Source organism: Sciurus carolinensis, chromosome 4 (assembly GCF_902686445.1).
Source record: "Sciurus carolinensis chromosome 4, mSciCar1.2, whole genome shotgun sequence".
NCBI classification, from domain to species: Eukaryota; Metazoa; Chordata; class Mammalia; order Rodentia; family Sciuridae; genus Sciurus; species Sciurus carolinensis.
Window position 1 is genome coordinate 168,134,856 of NC_062216.1, and position 16,170 is coordinate 168,151,025.

The window sequence follows — 16,170 nt, forward strand, 5'->3', positions numbered from 1 at the left end:
CATGGGATCTCAGAGGAGGAGGTCACAGAGATGGGGCACAAGGCTCCACCGAGGACCCTGCAGGGGCTGGTTCTGTTCAACCCCAACCCAGCATATCCCGAGCCTACCCTTGTCCCTCTGTGTGCTGTGGGGACACAGTGGGGCATTCCGCCATCCCCACTACCCCAGGGTCCGATGGGGGATCCAGGGCACACAGTCACCCTGAGCTGCTGTGACTGGGGCCTGTGGTGCCAGAGGAGAGGAGAGGAGGTGGCCGGAGGTCTCAGACACCAGGCCAGCCCTGCGTTCTGAGGGCACTGATTCACGGAGCCAAGCAGACGAGGATGCAGGCCCCTCACTCACAGCCAAGCGGGCACTTCACACCAGCAGAGTGTTAAAGTACGTGGAGGCCCTTAGCCCTGCCCGAGGACCCAGGGAGCCTCAGGAGGGCTTTGGCTTGGGCATAAGACAGCTGCACCCAACCGTTACCACGGTGGCTTCCACCACGGACTCCGGAGCCAGATACCCTGGTTCAGATCCGTGACCAGGGGCCAGAGGCTTGACCTGCACATGCCTCGGTTCCCTCTTCTGCCTCCGGCTTGGCGGGGCAGGGTCACTCACTAGGGGCAGCTGCTCACATTGCTTGGGACACTTTCCTGAGCTTCAGTGCTCAGCTCTTCAGCATCTTTGTCTGCCTGGTAGATGCACAGCACCTACTATGCGTCAGACACTGTTGTTGAATGAATAAATAAGCACCGATTTGCTTAGGTTAGAAGAAATGCGTTGAGCACCTACTACGTGCCGGGGTACCGTTTGATTCAGCATGAGGGTTGCCGAGGCAGTGGAGCAGGGGCCAGCCACGGTGGGGCAGAGGCGGCAAAGCCCAGGGAGGGGCTGGGGCAGCTGGTGTCAGCAGACTCGCCGCGGGTGGGCAGGGCGTCTGGCTGGAGGAAGAGGCGTTTCTTGCTTGTGTGGCTGTGACCTGTCAAAGGGAGGTGGCCCTTTGCTGGCAGCCCACGCCCTGTGAGGACGTAGACTTGAATGTTCCCGTTCAGCTGGGGTCACTGGGTGGGCCTGTGAAGTCAGCCCTGTCTGCAAAATCGCTGCTTGGTGAGGTCCTGCTCCAGAGGCCAGGTGGGGAAACCCCGTCTGAGGACATGGTACCTGGTCAGCCTCAGCCCAGGAGGAACTTGGGGTGGCCGTCCTGGCCTGGGCCTGGCATGGTGGGTGCTGGCGGGAGAAGCTCCAGAGAGGCCTGAGCAGCTCCATCGACTCCTCCCTGGGACACGGGCACAGGGAGGGCGGAGGGGTCCAGGGACCTGGCTGAGCTCCCGCCGAGGTTTGGGTGCGAGCTCCGGGTTCAAGCAGGAAGCTTCGGAGGGGGAGTGACAGGACTGGGAAGCCGTGACCCAGTCAGTCCCTTCCGGGCGAGTGGGCAGGTGGGCCGTGGTGCAGGGGAGGGTCACTAGATAGGGGTCCATCTGCCCCTGTCGCCCTCGCTCCGCTTCCCGACCCCGCCGTGAACCGGCAGCTCCCCTCCGCCACACCCGTGCCTTGTGCCTGGCGCACAGGGCGTGGCCACACAGGCCGCTGCAGGTGGTCCCGGAAGCGGCCCCTCCTCTGCCGCAGTCCTCCCTTCAGTCCTCTGCTGGCCAGTGAGAGTCCTTTCAGCCTGGTCCTGGGGAGGGTCAGACCTGGTGCTGGAGGGCGTGGCCGGAAGCCAGCCGCCTGGGAGCAGCTCCTGGCCGTGCCATCTAGGGCGGCGGCACTTGAGCAAATGACTTCAGCTTCTGTACCTTGGTTTCCTCTTCTGTGAAGTGCGCTCGGTGAAAGTGACTGGCCCGTAGGTGGCCCTGGGGGTCCAGGGAGCCGGTTCTGAGTGCTCCTGAACATGCTCTTGCGTCTTTGGTGCCTGTGCCAGCAGCGTCCGTCTCTAAGGCCTATGCCCGAGATGATCAGCTTGAGAAGAGGAAAAGTTGATTTGGCTTTGCAGTTTTGGAGGTTTCTGTCCAGGACCGCCTGGCCCTGTGGCTTCCGGCACGTGGTGCCCCAGTGCATCATGGCAGTGGTGTATAATTGCTCGTCTCAGGATCAGTACAAACATGGAGGAGACTGGTGTCCCACAGTCCCCTTAAGGCTGCACCCCCAATGACCCGAGGACCTTCCACTGGGTCCCATGTCTCTCCTTCTCTCTCTCGGCACATGCTAGGCAGGTGCTCTACCATTGAAGTACGTCCGGCCGTTTTTATTCACTAGGTTGCCCAGGCTCCCGGCCTCCTGAGTGTCTGGGGCTGCCTGTGTGCGCCATGCCTGGCTGGGCCCCGCCTCTTAAAGTCCTCACCACTGCCCAGTAGTGCCACGTGGGGAGCCAAGCCTAAGACACATGGACCTTGGGGACATTCCAGATCCAACAGTGGGGACGCCTGTCCTCCCATAAAGTCTCTCTCAGTGACAGGTGTGTCCTCACACTTGGGCTGTGATAGTGTCTGACCCATTTGGCGGGTGTGGAGATTGAGACCGGAAGCTGCTCAGAGCAGTAGAGAGGCTGGGGCTGGCAGTCAGCCCTGGCGGGAGTTCGCGCTCCTCCCTTGGTGGGCCTTTGGGGACACCTCTCCTTCCTGTGCCTGTGTCCCCACTGGGGGATCAATCTTACAGTGCCAGACTCTGAGGACCAGCCCTCCTGGCTGCAGGACCTTCAGCCAGGTGGCTGACTTTGCTGGGCTTCAGGTGGGTGGAGAGAGAGGCAGCTGCCGCCCAGGGTGCCGTGACCATGACATGGGTGGAGATGGGAGACGCACCTAGGCCAGGGCCTGGGCACGAGGCACACGCGAGAAGCGTTGGCCGTGGTTTTACTTATCATCTGTGGTGCCGGGGACTCAGCCAGGCCCCGCGCCCTCCCAACGTGCAGACGCTTTCGGGAGGTCTCAGCCCCGAGTGTCCAGCAGGGGTGACGGGGGTGAGACCCCCATGCGGGTGGAGTCGTGGGCAGGGCCCCACGGAGCAGAGGAAAACGGCCCCTCTCCTCTCCTCCCTCTGTCTCAGGAACCATGGAGCCGGGCCTCAGACTCACAGGCCTTTAGAGGCCCGATGAATCACACACGTAATTTAATTGGGGCTCCTTGGTTATTTGCAGGCCAGGATCCTCTGGCAGGTGGGGCGGGGGAGGCTGGAGGTGGGACCATCTGAGCCCAGAGGTCCTTCCTGAGGGGCTCTGGGGAGAGCACTGGCTCCCTTCCTGCCTCAGCCTCCTCAGAAGGACCTCCGTAGTCTCCCTGACAAACCTGCACAGGGTGCAGGCCCCTCCTCCTCTCTCAGCCTTGGTTTCCTCATCTGCACAATGAGACAAAGCCAGGAGGGGTGAGGCGGTGGGAGGGAGGAGCCCGTGCACCGTCCCTAGGGCTGCCTGAGGCAGTAAGTCTCTACCTAAAGCCCTGGAGAACCCGTGACACCCCTGAGGCCTTCCCACCTGAGGACCCGACTGGCACCCCATCCTAGTCCTCAGACATGTACCACAGTGTTTCTCTCATGTGGAGGGAAAGGAAGCGAATGAGCTGTGGTGGTTCCTGCTCTTCAGAAGCTCCCTGTCCAGTGGGGGAAGACGGAGGAGCTGGGCCCCAAAGGAGAAAGGGAAAAGGGAGGCAGCTCAGCTTGGGGGCACAGCATGTGCAAAGGCCCTGGGGCAGGAGACAGGGTGGGGTGGGGGAACTGACCACTGGGCTGCAGGGCTGTGCCAAGGGAATGGGGCTCGAGAGCCCAGTGTGTGATGGGGAAGGAGTGGTTGGCACTCTGCTATGTTCCCAGAGGAAAACAAATTTTGAAGCTGTTGGGAGTAATGAAACGCCACGTACCCTGGGAAACGGAAGCTGCAACTCTGCTTGTTCCATGACAGCGTGAAAACTCAAGATAGGGAAAACACGGGAACGACGAGGAGCCCTTTGGTTGGGCTGGTCTGGGCGCCATGCTCCAGACGGTTCAGTCCCGCCCTCTGCCTGGGTCCCTTGTGCGTCAAACTCTCCCAGCTTCGGGGAGTCCGCTCCGGTTCCCGGATTTGTCAGCCATGTTGACTGGTGGTGTTTTTCTTGGTCACTGTAGTTATTTGAAAATGATGTCAAAGGAGAAATCACCCTCCCTGGGAGTGCTGGCTGGCTTCCGGCTCTCCCTGTCTTGGTCTCTTCCCGTCTCTCCTCCCACTGCCCCCGGGTGCGGCTGAGCGGGGAGAGGTTGGGCCTGCCCAGGGCCGGGGTGCAGGGGCTCAGTACCACGGACAGCGACAGAGCTTCCCAGGGTGCCTGGTCAGGCGGCAAAGGGCCTGACCCTTGAATGCCCGCTCAGGGAGCTGGGCTGGGTTGGCGGGGAGGCGGGTGAAGTCAGAGGAGCTCCCTGTGGGTCCAGAGATGAAGGGCCACCAGAACGTTCTCCCTGGTTCCCAAGGCCTGGATCGCCCCGTGCAGGGCCTGCCTCGGTTCGTGTGCATGGAGAAAGGGAAAGGCCTTGGCTCTTGCCCTGTGCCCCCTGCTGGTTCTCGGGTGCTCAGCTCCCCCAGGGGCAGGAGGCCCTGGCAGCCGCAGCGGGCTTTGGCCTGGCTGGTCTCCCGCGTGCAGCGTGACCTTGGCAGGCATGGTGCCCTCCCACCCCAACTCCTGGCTCCCGAAAGGGGCCGTCTGGGTCATGCTCTTCCTGAGCCGGAAGCCAGACCCCATGGTCAGCTACACACGACAAGAGCTACGCAGGACTGGGCCAGGGCTGGTGGCCGCGGGAGGAGGGGCTGGCGTGCGTGGCGGGGAGGCGGGGTGGGGGAGCACGGAGCTGCCGGCCCAGAACAGAAGAGCCCCCTCCTGTATATTTAGCTCGTGGAGGTATATAAACAGCAATCTGGAGCCGCTCAGCTCCCCCCGCGTGACTCATCTCTGCGCTGCAGCTAAAGTTAGGCTCCAATCACCGGCTCCCGGCTCCCCTTCTCCTCCCCTGCCCTCCCCTCCCCTCTCCGTCTTCTTCCCATCTCTCTCCCTTCTCTCCTCCCTTCTCTCCTCCTCCTTGATGCGCTGAACTCCCTTCTCCCCATGAGCCGGTCCCTGGCCTCTGTCTCCCCCCGCTTCCCGTCTTCCTTCTCTGACTGACACCTCCCGGGTGCACGTGGAGAAGGGCCTATGTGCACTTGTGCCCGTGCGAGTGTGAACTTGGCACTAGGCGTGTGTCTGTGTGCTTGAGGAGCGCCAAGGGATCCGCGGGGCTCGGTGCCTGGCAGGGGCCGAGCTCTCCGGGGCACTGGTATCTGGGGTGCGTGCAAGCGCCTCTGGTGTTCTTGGGTCTGTGTGAGTTCGTGTTTGTGTCTGTGTGCCCAAACGCGTGAGGTGTGTGTCAGTGTGTGTCTTCTCCTTTGGAGAACGGCTTTGTGCCCCAGAAGTGAGCGCTCTGGTTAAGAGCCCCCTGTTCTCCCTGGAGGGTGGGGCTGGGGGTCCCCAGACCTCTGCAGGCTCCAGGCTGACTGGACCTGGGTGGGCGGGAGGGAGTGCGGGTGGACAGGCTTGGCTCTGGGCTCTGCCACTGTGTGTCGTGTGGTCTCGGCCCGTTTCTTTGCCTCTCTGGACTCTGCTTCTGCATCTGCCAGAGGAGCACAAAGACCCGACTCATCTCCTGAGACTGGGCAGGACAGGGGCCAGGAACTCACGGTGCGGGGACAGCTGGATGGTATGCGGTGTGGGTTACCAGGGACATCTGAGCCCTTGGTCAAGTCCCTGCTCTTCTCCCTCCATGGGGTCAGCTCCAGCACTCATTTATCATCAGCGTGGACTTTCAAACAGAGTTGGAGGCTGGCCTCCCCACGAAGGGCCTCCTTCCTGATCCATACGCGGCCACTCCCACCCTCCAGCACCTCCTGAAAGCCATGCTCTGCAGGAAGCCCCCAGGTCCTGCTGAGGGTGGGCGCAGCCCCTCCAGTCCTGGGGCCTCTTGCACAGCACCCCTGCTGTGCCCACATGAAGGGACGCCTGGAGAGGCTCCGTGGAAGGGCGCGGAGTGGGGAGTGGGGAGAGAGGCGCGGATGGCGGTGGGGCATGCTGGTGTCAGCCAAGGCCCTGCTCACCTGGACTGGGCCTCGGCTGGGGGGGGGGGCCCGGGTGCCGGCCCTTCGCAGTGGGGACCTGGAAGCTGCTGAGGAAGCACAGCCCCCGCCTGGTGCACGCCACGCTGGCTGCCCTGGCGGGCTGTTCCCTGCACAGCGGTCAGGGCTGTCTTTTTTTTTGAGTCAGCTCATGTCCCTGACCATCTCATTCCAAGTGACAAGCCGGCTGGAGGGGCAGCTCAGGGTAGAGCACAGGCTTTGCAGGCCTGAGACCCTTGGTGTCCGGTCCCCAGCTTCCAGGGAGTAAAGGAGTGCCAGCCCCGCTGTCCCGCTCCTGCCCGTCTCTCCACCTCCTGTCCCGTCCAGGCTGGTCACCTTCGAGCCGACCGCACCTGATGTGCCCTGTAGCTCACCTGTTCACCGTGTGTATTTTTTGACCCCACGTTGGAGGAATGAGCTCAGCTGGGTCCAGGACTTGCCTTTGTCCCTGCTGTCCCCAGGGCCTAGACCTGTGCCTGGCAAGACCCAGCAAGTGACACAGCCAGGGACCCCCAAGTGAGACTGGCGAGGTCCCGAGAGGTGACCTTTGGGCCTGCTGCCAGGGCGCTCTCCATGGAAGCCCAGGGGGCCCGCTTCCCACCCACCCAAGATCACAGCCCCCCCAGGGCTGGGCTGGGGGCTATCTCCCCAAATCCAGAGTCAGCGCAGGCATGGAGCTGGCCTCGGCATGGAGCTGGGCTCAGGACCCTCTGTGGGGGGCTCCAGGTTTTTGGTCTTGTTTCTTATGGTGCTGGGGTTCGAGCCCCCTGCGCCCTGTGGGGGTTCAGTGTTAACCGAGGTGGAAGCTCGGAGGAAGTCACTGCAGCCCCATGATGGATGCCAGGGGTGCCGGGAGGGAGGCTGAGGGGCCGCCCAGCCCCTCTGCACCAAGCTAGCCTGTGCCTGCAGTGCCTGCCAGGAGCCGCCAGGGCTCACGGTGGCCACCGAGGGGCAGCCGACCGGCCCCCCGGCCCAGGGCTGCTCCCCGCCTGCAGCCCTCAAGCGTCTCTCCTTGGTGGTGACATGGGAGGCGGCTTCCTAGAGGCCAGCCTGCCAGGTTCCAGCCTTTGTCCAGCTGAAGATAAAAGGGACAGTGGCCCTGATTCTCCCGCAGGCAGCAGGAACGCAGAGAAGGGCTGAAGAGCAGCACGTGTGCGTCAGGGGCTACACTCGGTGGGCAGAGCTGGACACACCCCACCAGCAGAGAGGAGGTAGAGAATGGCCTGGAGGAGGGACAGGGAAGAGCCAGAGGCAGCCAGGGACAGGACGGGTGGGGAGAGAAGGAGCAGGGGTCAGAGTGGCCCCCACCGGCGACCTTTCTCTCCTTGCCGTCCACCCTCTGGCTCCGCGCTCCTGGCTCAGGGGTGGGCTCTCCTCCTCACCAGCTGTTCGCTCTCCGGCCGGCTGGGGTTGACCTTGGAGCACGCCTGGCACGCTCTCCAGGCCTCTGGCTCCTGGGGACTCGGCTCCCTCCACTGAGCTTCAGCGGCCCACAGTCCCACGCCTGGTGCATAGAAGACTAAGGACAGCGTCGCTTGGCCCCCTGCTGTGACCTCCGCGTGGTGTCACCAGTTTCCTTCAGTAAACCAGCCTGGAAATGACCACCATGGAGCTGGAATCCAAGAAACAAACCCAGCAAACATTGAGCACCTACTGAATGCTGAAGTCCGTGATGCCATGAGGCACAGAGGGGACCATGTGCCAGCTGCCCAGCACCCATCGGGGGCGGGGCTTCTGGGTGGGGCTGGGGCCAGTCCTCCGGGGGCTCCTCTCTGACATTCCTGCCTCCACCGCCCACCTACCAGTGGCAGACTGTTGGCGCATCCCACGCCCCGTCCAGCTGCGTCCAGGCTGGTCTTCTGAGCACCATCCAAGAAGCTTCTAGGGCGTCCGCACCTCTTTTGGCTGAGTCAGGGATCTGAGGTTCCCACATCTGTCCCCCTCTGCCCCCTGCCCCCTCCCCAGCCTTCTGTCCTGGGCAGGTGGGACAAGGGTCTCTCTCTTACACACACACACACACACACACACACACACGCCCGCTTACTCTGCCACAGAAACCTATTTCTGCTGCTCTGCCGCCCCGGCCAGTTCACACCAATCTCTGAATCTGGCCTCTCTGGGGGGCGGCCCTCAAGCCCTGTCCCCTGGGACGGCGGGGGTCACGTGAGCTAATGAAGTAAGTGGGCCCTGCCAGCACGGAGGGGCTCCCTGGTGCCCAGCTGGAGCGCGGCCATGCACGCCCCTCCTGCCCCATGGGACTCCTGCAGACCCCAGCCTTCTGGGGTGCTCTGGCTTTGACCTTGGCCAGGTGCCGGGTGGACGGCCTGACCTGCCAGGGCTGCTCTCATTCTCCCTTCTTCTGTGGTCCTGGGGTTGGACCAGGGGCGCCCCACCACAGAGCTACACCACAGTCCTCTTTCTTTTTAATTGAGATAGGGTCTCGCAAAGCGGCCGAGGCTGGCCTCCACCTTGCCATCCTCCACCCTCCTGCCTCTCCTCACCGACACCGCATCCAGCCTCGTCTCCTGTCTTGACAGCCACACCTGGAGAGCCCCATGGCAGCAGGCCCTGTGCCCTGGCAGACTCTCCGGGGACTTGGTGGGGAGGGGGCTGGCGCTGCTGCCCTTGCCCTCGGGGAGCCTCTCCGACTTGCCCTGCGTGCGGGCCTCTTGGGTCCTCCTCTCCCTGCGCCTGGCGTGGCCCGGCTTCCCACCTTCCTCCTGAAGAACGCCCATAACCCTCCAGGGGGCCACCCCAGCCTCTCTGAGCGCATCCGGGTGCCCCGGGGGTGGGGTTCAGCCTGCCTGTCACTCAGGAGCCCGGACCCGCCCTGCTCCACCTCGGCACTTCCAGGCCTGCCGTCTGGGAACGCCCTCCAGCCCTGCTCGGCCTTTGGGAGGGGGTGTTGGGGAGGGGACACAGGCCCTTGAGCAGGCCAGGCAGGTGGGCTGCCGGGACCCACGCCCCCAGCCCTGGGGTGGGCGTTCTGTCCTCGGTTTCCCCTGGCCAAGTGCAGGTTCGCCTGGGTGCCGGGCTCCTGTCAGGGTGGTTCCTAGGTGTCCAGCGCAGCTCTGCGTGGAGAACCGGGTCTCGCGGGCCGAAGGGAGCATTCTCTCTCCATGTCCCAGACACAGCTGCTCTCTCAGGGTACTAAGTGTGAGGGTATCTTGGACTAGGCTGCTCCTTTGATCAGGTTCTCAGTTTGGAATCCTGGAAACCTTGAAATTTAGAGCTTTTGAGTCTTAGAATCCAGAATCCTAGTTCAGAGCACACACCCCCAGAATTCAGATCCCAGCTCTGCTGCTTATTAACTGTGTGACCTTGAGTGAGTTACCTAACCTCTCTGTGCCAATGGTTCCTCATCTGTAAAATAGCAGCAACAATTTTGTAAGATGTGTTCAGGATTAAAAGTGTTAATATTTGTCAAGGGCTTACACCAGGGCCAGGCACAGATAACTCATCTGTGAGCATTTAAGAAATCATCAGTGTGGATTCTGAGGATGTTGAGATCTTTACCTTTGTGCTCTTAGGACCTTCAGTCTAGAAGGGACCTCATCTCACCCCCAGCTTCCCTAGGGGCAGATGTCACTGGAGAGGGTGGGGTGGGGTGTCAGAGGAGGTGAGAGGGAGTCCGCCCCAGCTGTCAGGGGTGGAGTAGGGGGTCCAGGCTGAGGTCCACTCCACCCTCTCCTGGCAGGGACCCAGCAGGCCTGGAGGGGCCTGGTGAGGGTGTGAGGCTGATGCAGCCTTTGCAAATACCAGCCTCAACATAAATAGCAATAATGAATAAATGGAGCTCCCTGCAGCCACCAGCGCCTCCGGGAGGGACCGCCCAGCCTTCCCGCCTGCCTGTGTGGAGTCACAGTCCCATCCCCCAGCAGGACGGAGGATCCTCTCTCCTCCCTACTTCTTTCATGGCTTTTTGTCTGTCTGCACCCTCTGTGTCCACGGGACCCACTCACTGTCCTGTAGGGTGGGGTGGGTGGACTAGTGGACAACTAAGGCTTTAATTGAAGCATAAAGCATTCAGGTTAGATATAAAGTAGGACTTGCAGCATTGATACTTACAGGAGGCTGGGGAGGGAGGTTAGTCTTGCTGGGAGAGGGACGGGAGAATCATTTCTGCTCAAATACAAAGAACTTTGTTCAGAGCTGCTCAAGAGGTGGTGAGACCTGCGTCACCCCTGACATGCAAGCGGGGCAGGTGGCCCTTGGGGGCTGCAGCTGAAGAGCCTAGACCCAAGGGTTCACCACCGATGGCTTCTCAAGGCCCCAGGAAGCATCTGAGTCTAGAGGAACGTAGCTGCAGGAGAACGGGGAGCGAGCGAGCGATGACTGGTGTCTGCTTCGTCCTCAGATCAGCTCTCCTCCACCCTCCGGCCCCGGGCTTTTCAGCTGCACCTCCAGCTGGTCAGGGCATGGAGTACCTGCTTTCTGCCTCTGTGACTCTCTTGATGCCGTGGTCCCTCCTCCCTGATCTCAATCCTGTGCAAGCCTGTAAGGCTCAGTTCAAGTATTGCACCTTTGATGAGACTGTTCCTGAAGCCCATGCTGATCTGAAATCCACTTATCCAACTGGGGACGCCTTCTGACCTGTTCGATTCGCACCTGCAGGACATCTCGTGGCCTCCTGTGTACTTGCAAGACCTCGCATTGTGGTCTGGTTACCAAGGGTTGTCTCAGTTACAAACGTCTGTCTTGTCTCCCTGGACAGAATTAAAGATAGCAAGAGACGAAGGTTTGTTGAGCAACTACTATGGGCCAGGCCCTGTTGTAAGTCCTTCAGAGACTATTTGCACGTTGGGAATGTGAACTTTTATCCCCATTCCATAGCTGAGGGACCTGAGGTCCAGAGGTTCTGGGGCTTGCCCACCACCCTCAGTCAGGAAATGGGAGAGTGAGGATCAACCAGCTTCCTGGAGCGGCCTCGTCTGTGAGAACCGCAACCCCAGGGCTCGCCTCCGCGTCCTTCCCAAGCCCCCTCCAGAGCGATGTCCCTACGTATTCTATTCTCCGGGAAGGTGGGAAGGGCTGAGCTGGTGATCCAGTGTGGAGAGACCCCTGGCAGTGCTTAGGAACGCTGAGTCACGCTGGGGGCTGCTGCTTACCTGCAGAGTAACCTTGGCTGGGTGGCTCATTTCTGGATTTTTTTTTTAAAGCTGCGCCTCAAACTCAACAGCAGCTGTTCTTTTTTTTTTTTTTTTTTTTTCAAATGTTGATAGACCTTTATTTTATTCATTTATTTATATGCGGTGCTAGGAATAGAACCCAGTGCCTCACACATGCTGGGCAAGTGCTCTGCCACTGAGCCATAACCCAGCCCTGGACTTGGTTTTATCATCAGTAAAATGGAGGCAAAGTGTAGAATTCCAGGAGGTGCCGGACACATAATAGATGCTCATTAAATGCGTGGGGCGCCGCAGGACAGTGTCTTGGGAGGCTCTTGGAGCCTCTCATTTGTTTGACTGGGTTCAGATGATCCAACAAAAGGTGATCATAACCTTGAACACTCCCCTGCCCTCAAACGGCAACCCTGAGGGAGAGAGGAAGGGAGACCCTGTCCAGGGCATGGGATCGGGGAACTGGCCCTTCAAAGGCCAGGGCGGTGCCTGTTTCCTGGAGAAGACGGCCCGCGGTTGTGGGAGGCTGAGCGCAGAACCTGGCAGCGGGAGAAGGCCGCGTCTGTCTTACCTGGACCCTCCAGGAAGCCTTCCTGTCGGAGGTGGCCTTCCTAAGCCTCCGTGGCTGGAAGAAAGGTGTGAATGAGAAGTGGCAGGGACGTGGGCGGATGGTAACCTCAGGAGGGGTTCTGGCTCAGCCCCTGCCGCCAGTAGCTGTCGGACTCGGGCGGGTGGCCCCTCGCAGGACCAGAGGGGGCCCCCTCGCGTCTCGGAGACACCGGGAGTGTGGGAGCCCACTCAGGCGCCTGGGTCATCGGTAGGGTTCCCCTTTTTACGCATGACGCAGTCCCAGGCCGCGGGGTCAGGACCCTTCCCTGGGCGCGACCCTGGATTTTAAGGAGGTGGCCGCGGCCCGGGGCTTCCTGCCCCGGGGAGGGTGCTCACCGGCCGCCGCCGTCACTCAGTCTGTCGCCTCCACGCCTCCCCCCTCCAGCGTCCCGCGCCTGCAGCTTTCCCCGAAGACATTTGGTGTCAGTATAAGGACGGCTTTTCCTCGCACGCGGCGCGGCTCGGTCTCGCCGCCGCCGCACGTCCCCGCACCGCCAGGCGCTCCGGCTCCTCCGCAGCCCCCGCCGCGCAGACCCCGCGCATCCAGCCCGGGCCGGGGGCGCCCTCCGCGCAGGGGCGGCCGGGGACGCGGCCGACCCCGGCCCCGCGCGCCGCCCCTCCCGGGCACTTGTCACCGCTCGGCCGGGCCCCGCGCCCCCGCCCCCGGCCCGGAGCGCCGCCCGCCGCCGCCGCGCGCCAACTCCGCTCGGCCCGCGCCCCCGTCCCCGTCCCCGCTGCCGCGCCCCGCCATGGCCCGGCGACCCGGGCCCGCCGCCCCGCGCCCGCCGCCCCCCGCGCCCCGGGGGCTCCGCTGAGCAGGCATCGGAGGGCCGGGCCGGCGGGGCGAGGGTCCCGCCCGATCGCCCGCTCCGGGGGACGCGACGCCCCGCGCCTCCAGCCTGGACCACCCCGCTGCCCGGCCACGTCCATGCCAAGGTAGGTGGCGGTGGGGCGGGGGCGGGGGACCGAGCGAGGGCTCCGCACCGCCGCCGATTCTTGGCGCGTCGGCCGCTGGTTGATGGATCGCTTTATTTCGGGGGCCAGTGTCCCCACCCGCGCGTGCCCATCAGGTGGGCCCGGGCCCGCGCCTGGGGGCCCTGCCCTGGGAGGAAGGACGGGGAACTTTGACCGGGTCCCTCTCCAAGGCCACGAAAGTTCTCTGGTGCCAACACCGAGCCCAAAGCCGGCCGAGTCAGCGCTGCAGAAATTTATTCAACAAGTCAGGCTGCCGGTGGTGGCCGGCTGTCTGTCTGTCTGTCGGGCTGCCCCTCTGCTGCTGCAGTTCTGCGACCAGCGGGACCAGAGCAGGTGCCAGCGTCCGGAGCCGGAGTGTTGGCGGAGGGAGAGCGGCAGCGGGGTGGAGTGGGGGAAGCCGGCAGGGCTGAACTTTCCTCCAGGCCCGGGGGCGGAGGGCCCCCTCCTTGGCCAGTCCCCCAGCAGCGCCAGGCTGCACCGCAGGAGCCAGGCCGGGGTCGGAGCAGGGACTCCAGGGGCTGGAAGGGATCCTCTGCGCGCTGGAGGTGGTTATATAATGAGTGTTTATGATGATTAGGTTTTAATTGTCAGCTGGGTGGCGAGTGGGGGGTGGGGGCACGAGGGCTCGGTAGGGGGGAGGCCTCTTTTGGGGGCGGTCACGATGCCTGGGGGAGGGGGCTTCGGATGGGCCCAGGACGAGGCATCCCCAGTCCTGCTGTGTGTCTCTTCTTGGTCAGGATCCTGGGGGCTTCTGAGAAGAGGGTCTGAGACTCCTGCACTATATTCTGGCCTTGGGAATCTGTGTTCTGGAGCCAGGTGTGTGTGAGAGAGGGAGAGGGAGAGACGAGGCTGCGCGTGTCTGTGTGGTGTGGTGGGTCTGATGTGCCCGCGAGTGTCCTGAGCTGGAGGGCTCAGGTTGGCCTGGGCAGGCGGTTAGCCTGTGTGTCCCTCACTGCCTGGGGCATCTGACCCTTAGACCCGGCACTGCCTAGGGATCAGGATGCTGGGCAGACAGAAGTGTGGGTCCCTGGCCTGGTGCAGGAAAGGACTTGGCGGGGGAGTCTGGCCTGCCTCCGCACCTTGGTCCTCAGGCCCTACGCTGCTGTGGGGCCACCTCTCAGATCAAGTCGCCCCTCAGCCCCAAGGACCTCCGGCTGCGGAATCTCTTGTCTTCCCCCCAGGACAAACTTTCTGTTTAGGCTCCAGGTCCCAGGACTGGACTGGGCACTTGGCAGGCGGCTAGGGCCCTGCCTTTCCCCTCTGTCTCAGCCATCACCTCGGAGTCCTGGGGAGCGGATGCCAGGCAGTCTGGGGGAGGGGGAGGATGGGAAGACGGTATGCTGAGCAGAGCTGGGCTGGCCCGCACCGCGCAGGTGAGCCTCCCACGCCCTGGGAGGCCCGGCGCCACCTCTTGTCCCAGCTCTTGCCTGCTGGCTGCCGAGAGCATCTCCTGCCTGCCGGGCACCGGGATGGGCGGCTGGGGGAGGGGCTGCAAGCCGCTGGACGCCCCGCCCCTTTCCTTGGACCAAGGGCCCCTGGGCCCCACTCCCCAGTTCCCGCCTCGCCTCTCCCACTCTGCTCCTGCTGTTTCCCAAGGGTTGGGGCCGCCAGGGCAGCTCGCAGGCCCACCAGGGGGCGCCAGGCAGTCCCCGCAGCCCACGGGTTGACTCCCCTTGACCTTGGGTGGGCGGTGGGGGCGGAGATTGCGCACCCACCCTTTCTCGCTGGCGCCACGAGCCGCGCCAAGCCAGGGGCTCCCAGGACCCGGCGCGGTGCAGCCTGTTTGTGGTTCTGGGCCCAGAGCCCCACCCCGCGGGCCGCCACCCTGGCCTCTCTACGCGTCCCCGTCGTCAGACTCGCTCTCCTGCCCCCTGTGCCACCTTCGCCCTGCCAGCCAGGTGTGGCTCCTGGCCCCAGCCCCCAGCGCGGCTGCTCCTGGCCCGCTCGCCCCTCCCCCCGTGGCCCCCGCGGCCTGAGCTTTCGGAGGTGGGGAGAGGGCTCCTGTGCGTCCCTTGATCCGCGACGTCGCCCCTTTGCTGCTTCGTTTCGGATTCCCCCGCCCCGCACTCGGGTGCTTGGGAACTATGTCTGGAAAGAGGGGATCCAGGGATGGGCGCCCTTCCCACCGGCTCCCTCTGCCCATCCCTGCGCCCCCCAGCCCCCTGCCCGCCTCCCGGGCTCCTCTTCCTCCTCCTCGCCCCACACCTCTGACCCCGTCCTTCTCTTTTCCGCGGAACGTTGTCTTCCCATGTCCCCAGGATGTGCCCTGATTGATGTCCTCACCGACCCCGGGGTTCCCAGGAACCTGGGGCTCAGAGAGGGCTGGGTCCTTGGGTGGCAGGTCTGCGGTCTTCCCTGAGGGGTGGTGGATCCCTGGGCCTGTGGGGCTGAGGGCTGGAAGATGTGGGCCGAGTCTAAAGAGGGAAGGGAACGTCTGATGATCTGATTTTCTTCCTCTCTTTCTTTCCCTTTTACATTCACCGAGCACCTACTGTGTGCTAAGCCCTGTTGCGGTCACTGAGCAGTGAGCAGAAGCACAGATCTGTCTGCTGGGGGCTTCCGTGCCAGTGGGGGAGGGTCAGACCTGCCCTGCCAGGCGCTTCGTGGGGACAAAGCCACAGATTCTTGGTTCCTTTCGTGCTCTGGAAGTGGAGGACCAGGCCTGTGTGAAACCATGGAGCGCTGGGGGCGAGGAGTTGGGACACCCCGGGGCACACGCTGGCAGCCCTGGGGCCCTGGAGCAGAGGAGGGTGAAGTCCAGGCACCTGGAGGCCGAGGTCTCTTTGGGGCCAGGTTCAGTGGAGACCTGGCCCTGCTCACAGACCTCCTCTGTTCATGGTCAGGTGTAGCCTCTGCCGGCTGTCCCTTCGCTCGCTCTCTCTGGTACTGGGGATTAAACCCGGGGGGGCACTTTACCACTGAACCACATCCCCAGCCATTTTTATTTTTTATTTAGAGACAGAGTCTCAATAAGTTGCTTAGGACCTCACTAAGTTGCTGAGGCTGGCCTTGAACTTGTGATCCTCCTGCCTCAGCCTCCTGAGCTGCTGGGATTCCAGGCATGCGCCAGTACACCCTGCCAGCTGTCCCCTCCTCTTGCACTTGGTCAGAGCAATATGGCTAATGATGCATCCTGAGAAGGGCATTTGGTTCTTGCTTCTCCCCCTACTCCCTGCCCTGTCCTACTGAGCAGCTGGGGCCACATCCTGCATCCCGTCCTTCTCTGGGCAAGGGACTTAAGCCTCCTCTCTGGATGGCTCAGCTCTTGTTCTAGCCAGGAGAGAGATGAACGAGTCCAGGGCCACGACCTGGAGAGGCAGGTCCCTGAGCACCACGGGGCACTGGCTTGTTGTACCACTAGGATTCTTTCTTCCACCTTCAAGGTTT

At 62.9% G+C, this 16,170-nt stretch overlaps 1 protein-coding gene across 4 annotated transcripts in view; it reads left to right on the plus strand.

Annotated features, from left to right (window-relative positions):
- The window catches only part of Cacna1i (calcium voltage-gated channel subunit alpha1 I), a 110,844-nt gene that overhangs the window by 4,539 nt on the left and 90,135 nt on the right, over positions 1 to 16,170 (plus strand). For 2 of the 4 annotated variants that reach the window (XM_047549157.1, XM_047549162.1), the window contains exon 1: positions 12,540 to 12,744. The exons of 1 other annotated variant lie outside the window; for it this stretch is intronic. The gene's annotated coding sequence lies outside the window, so the exon portion shown is untranslated. Of the gene's footprint in view, positions 1 to 12,539; positions 12,745 to 13,007; positions 13,117 to 16,170 lie in introns of those variants that run through there. One more of the 4 variants, XM_047549159.1, reaches the window with a different exon arrangement.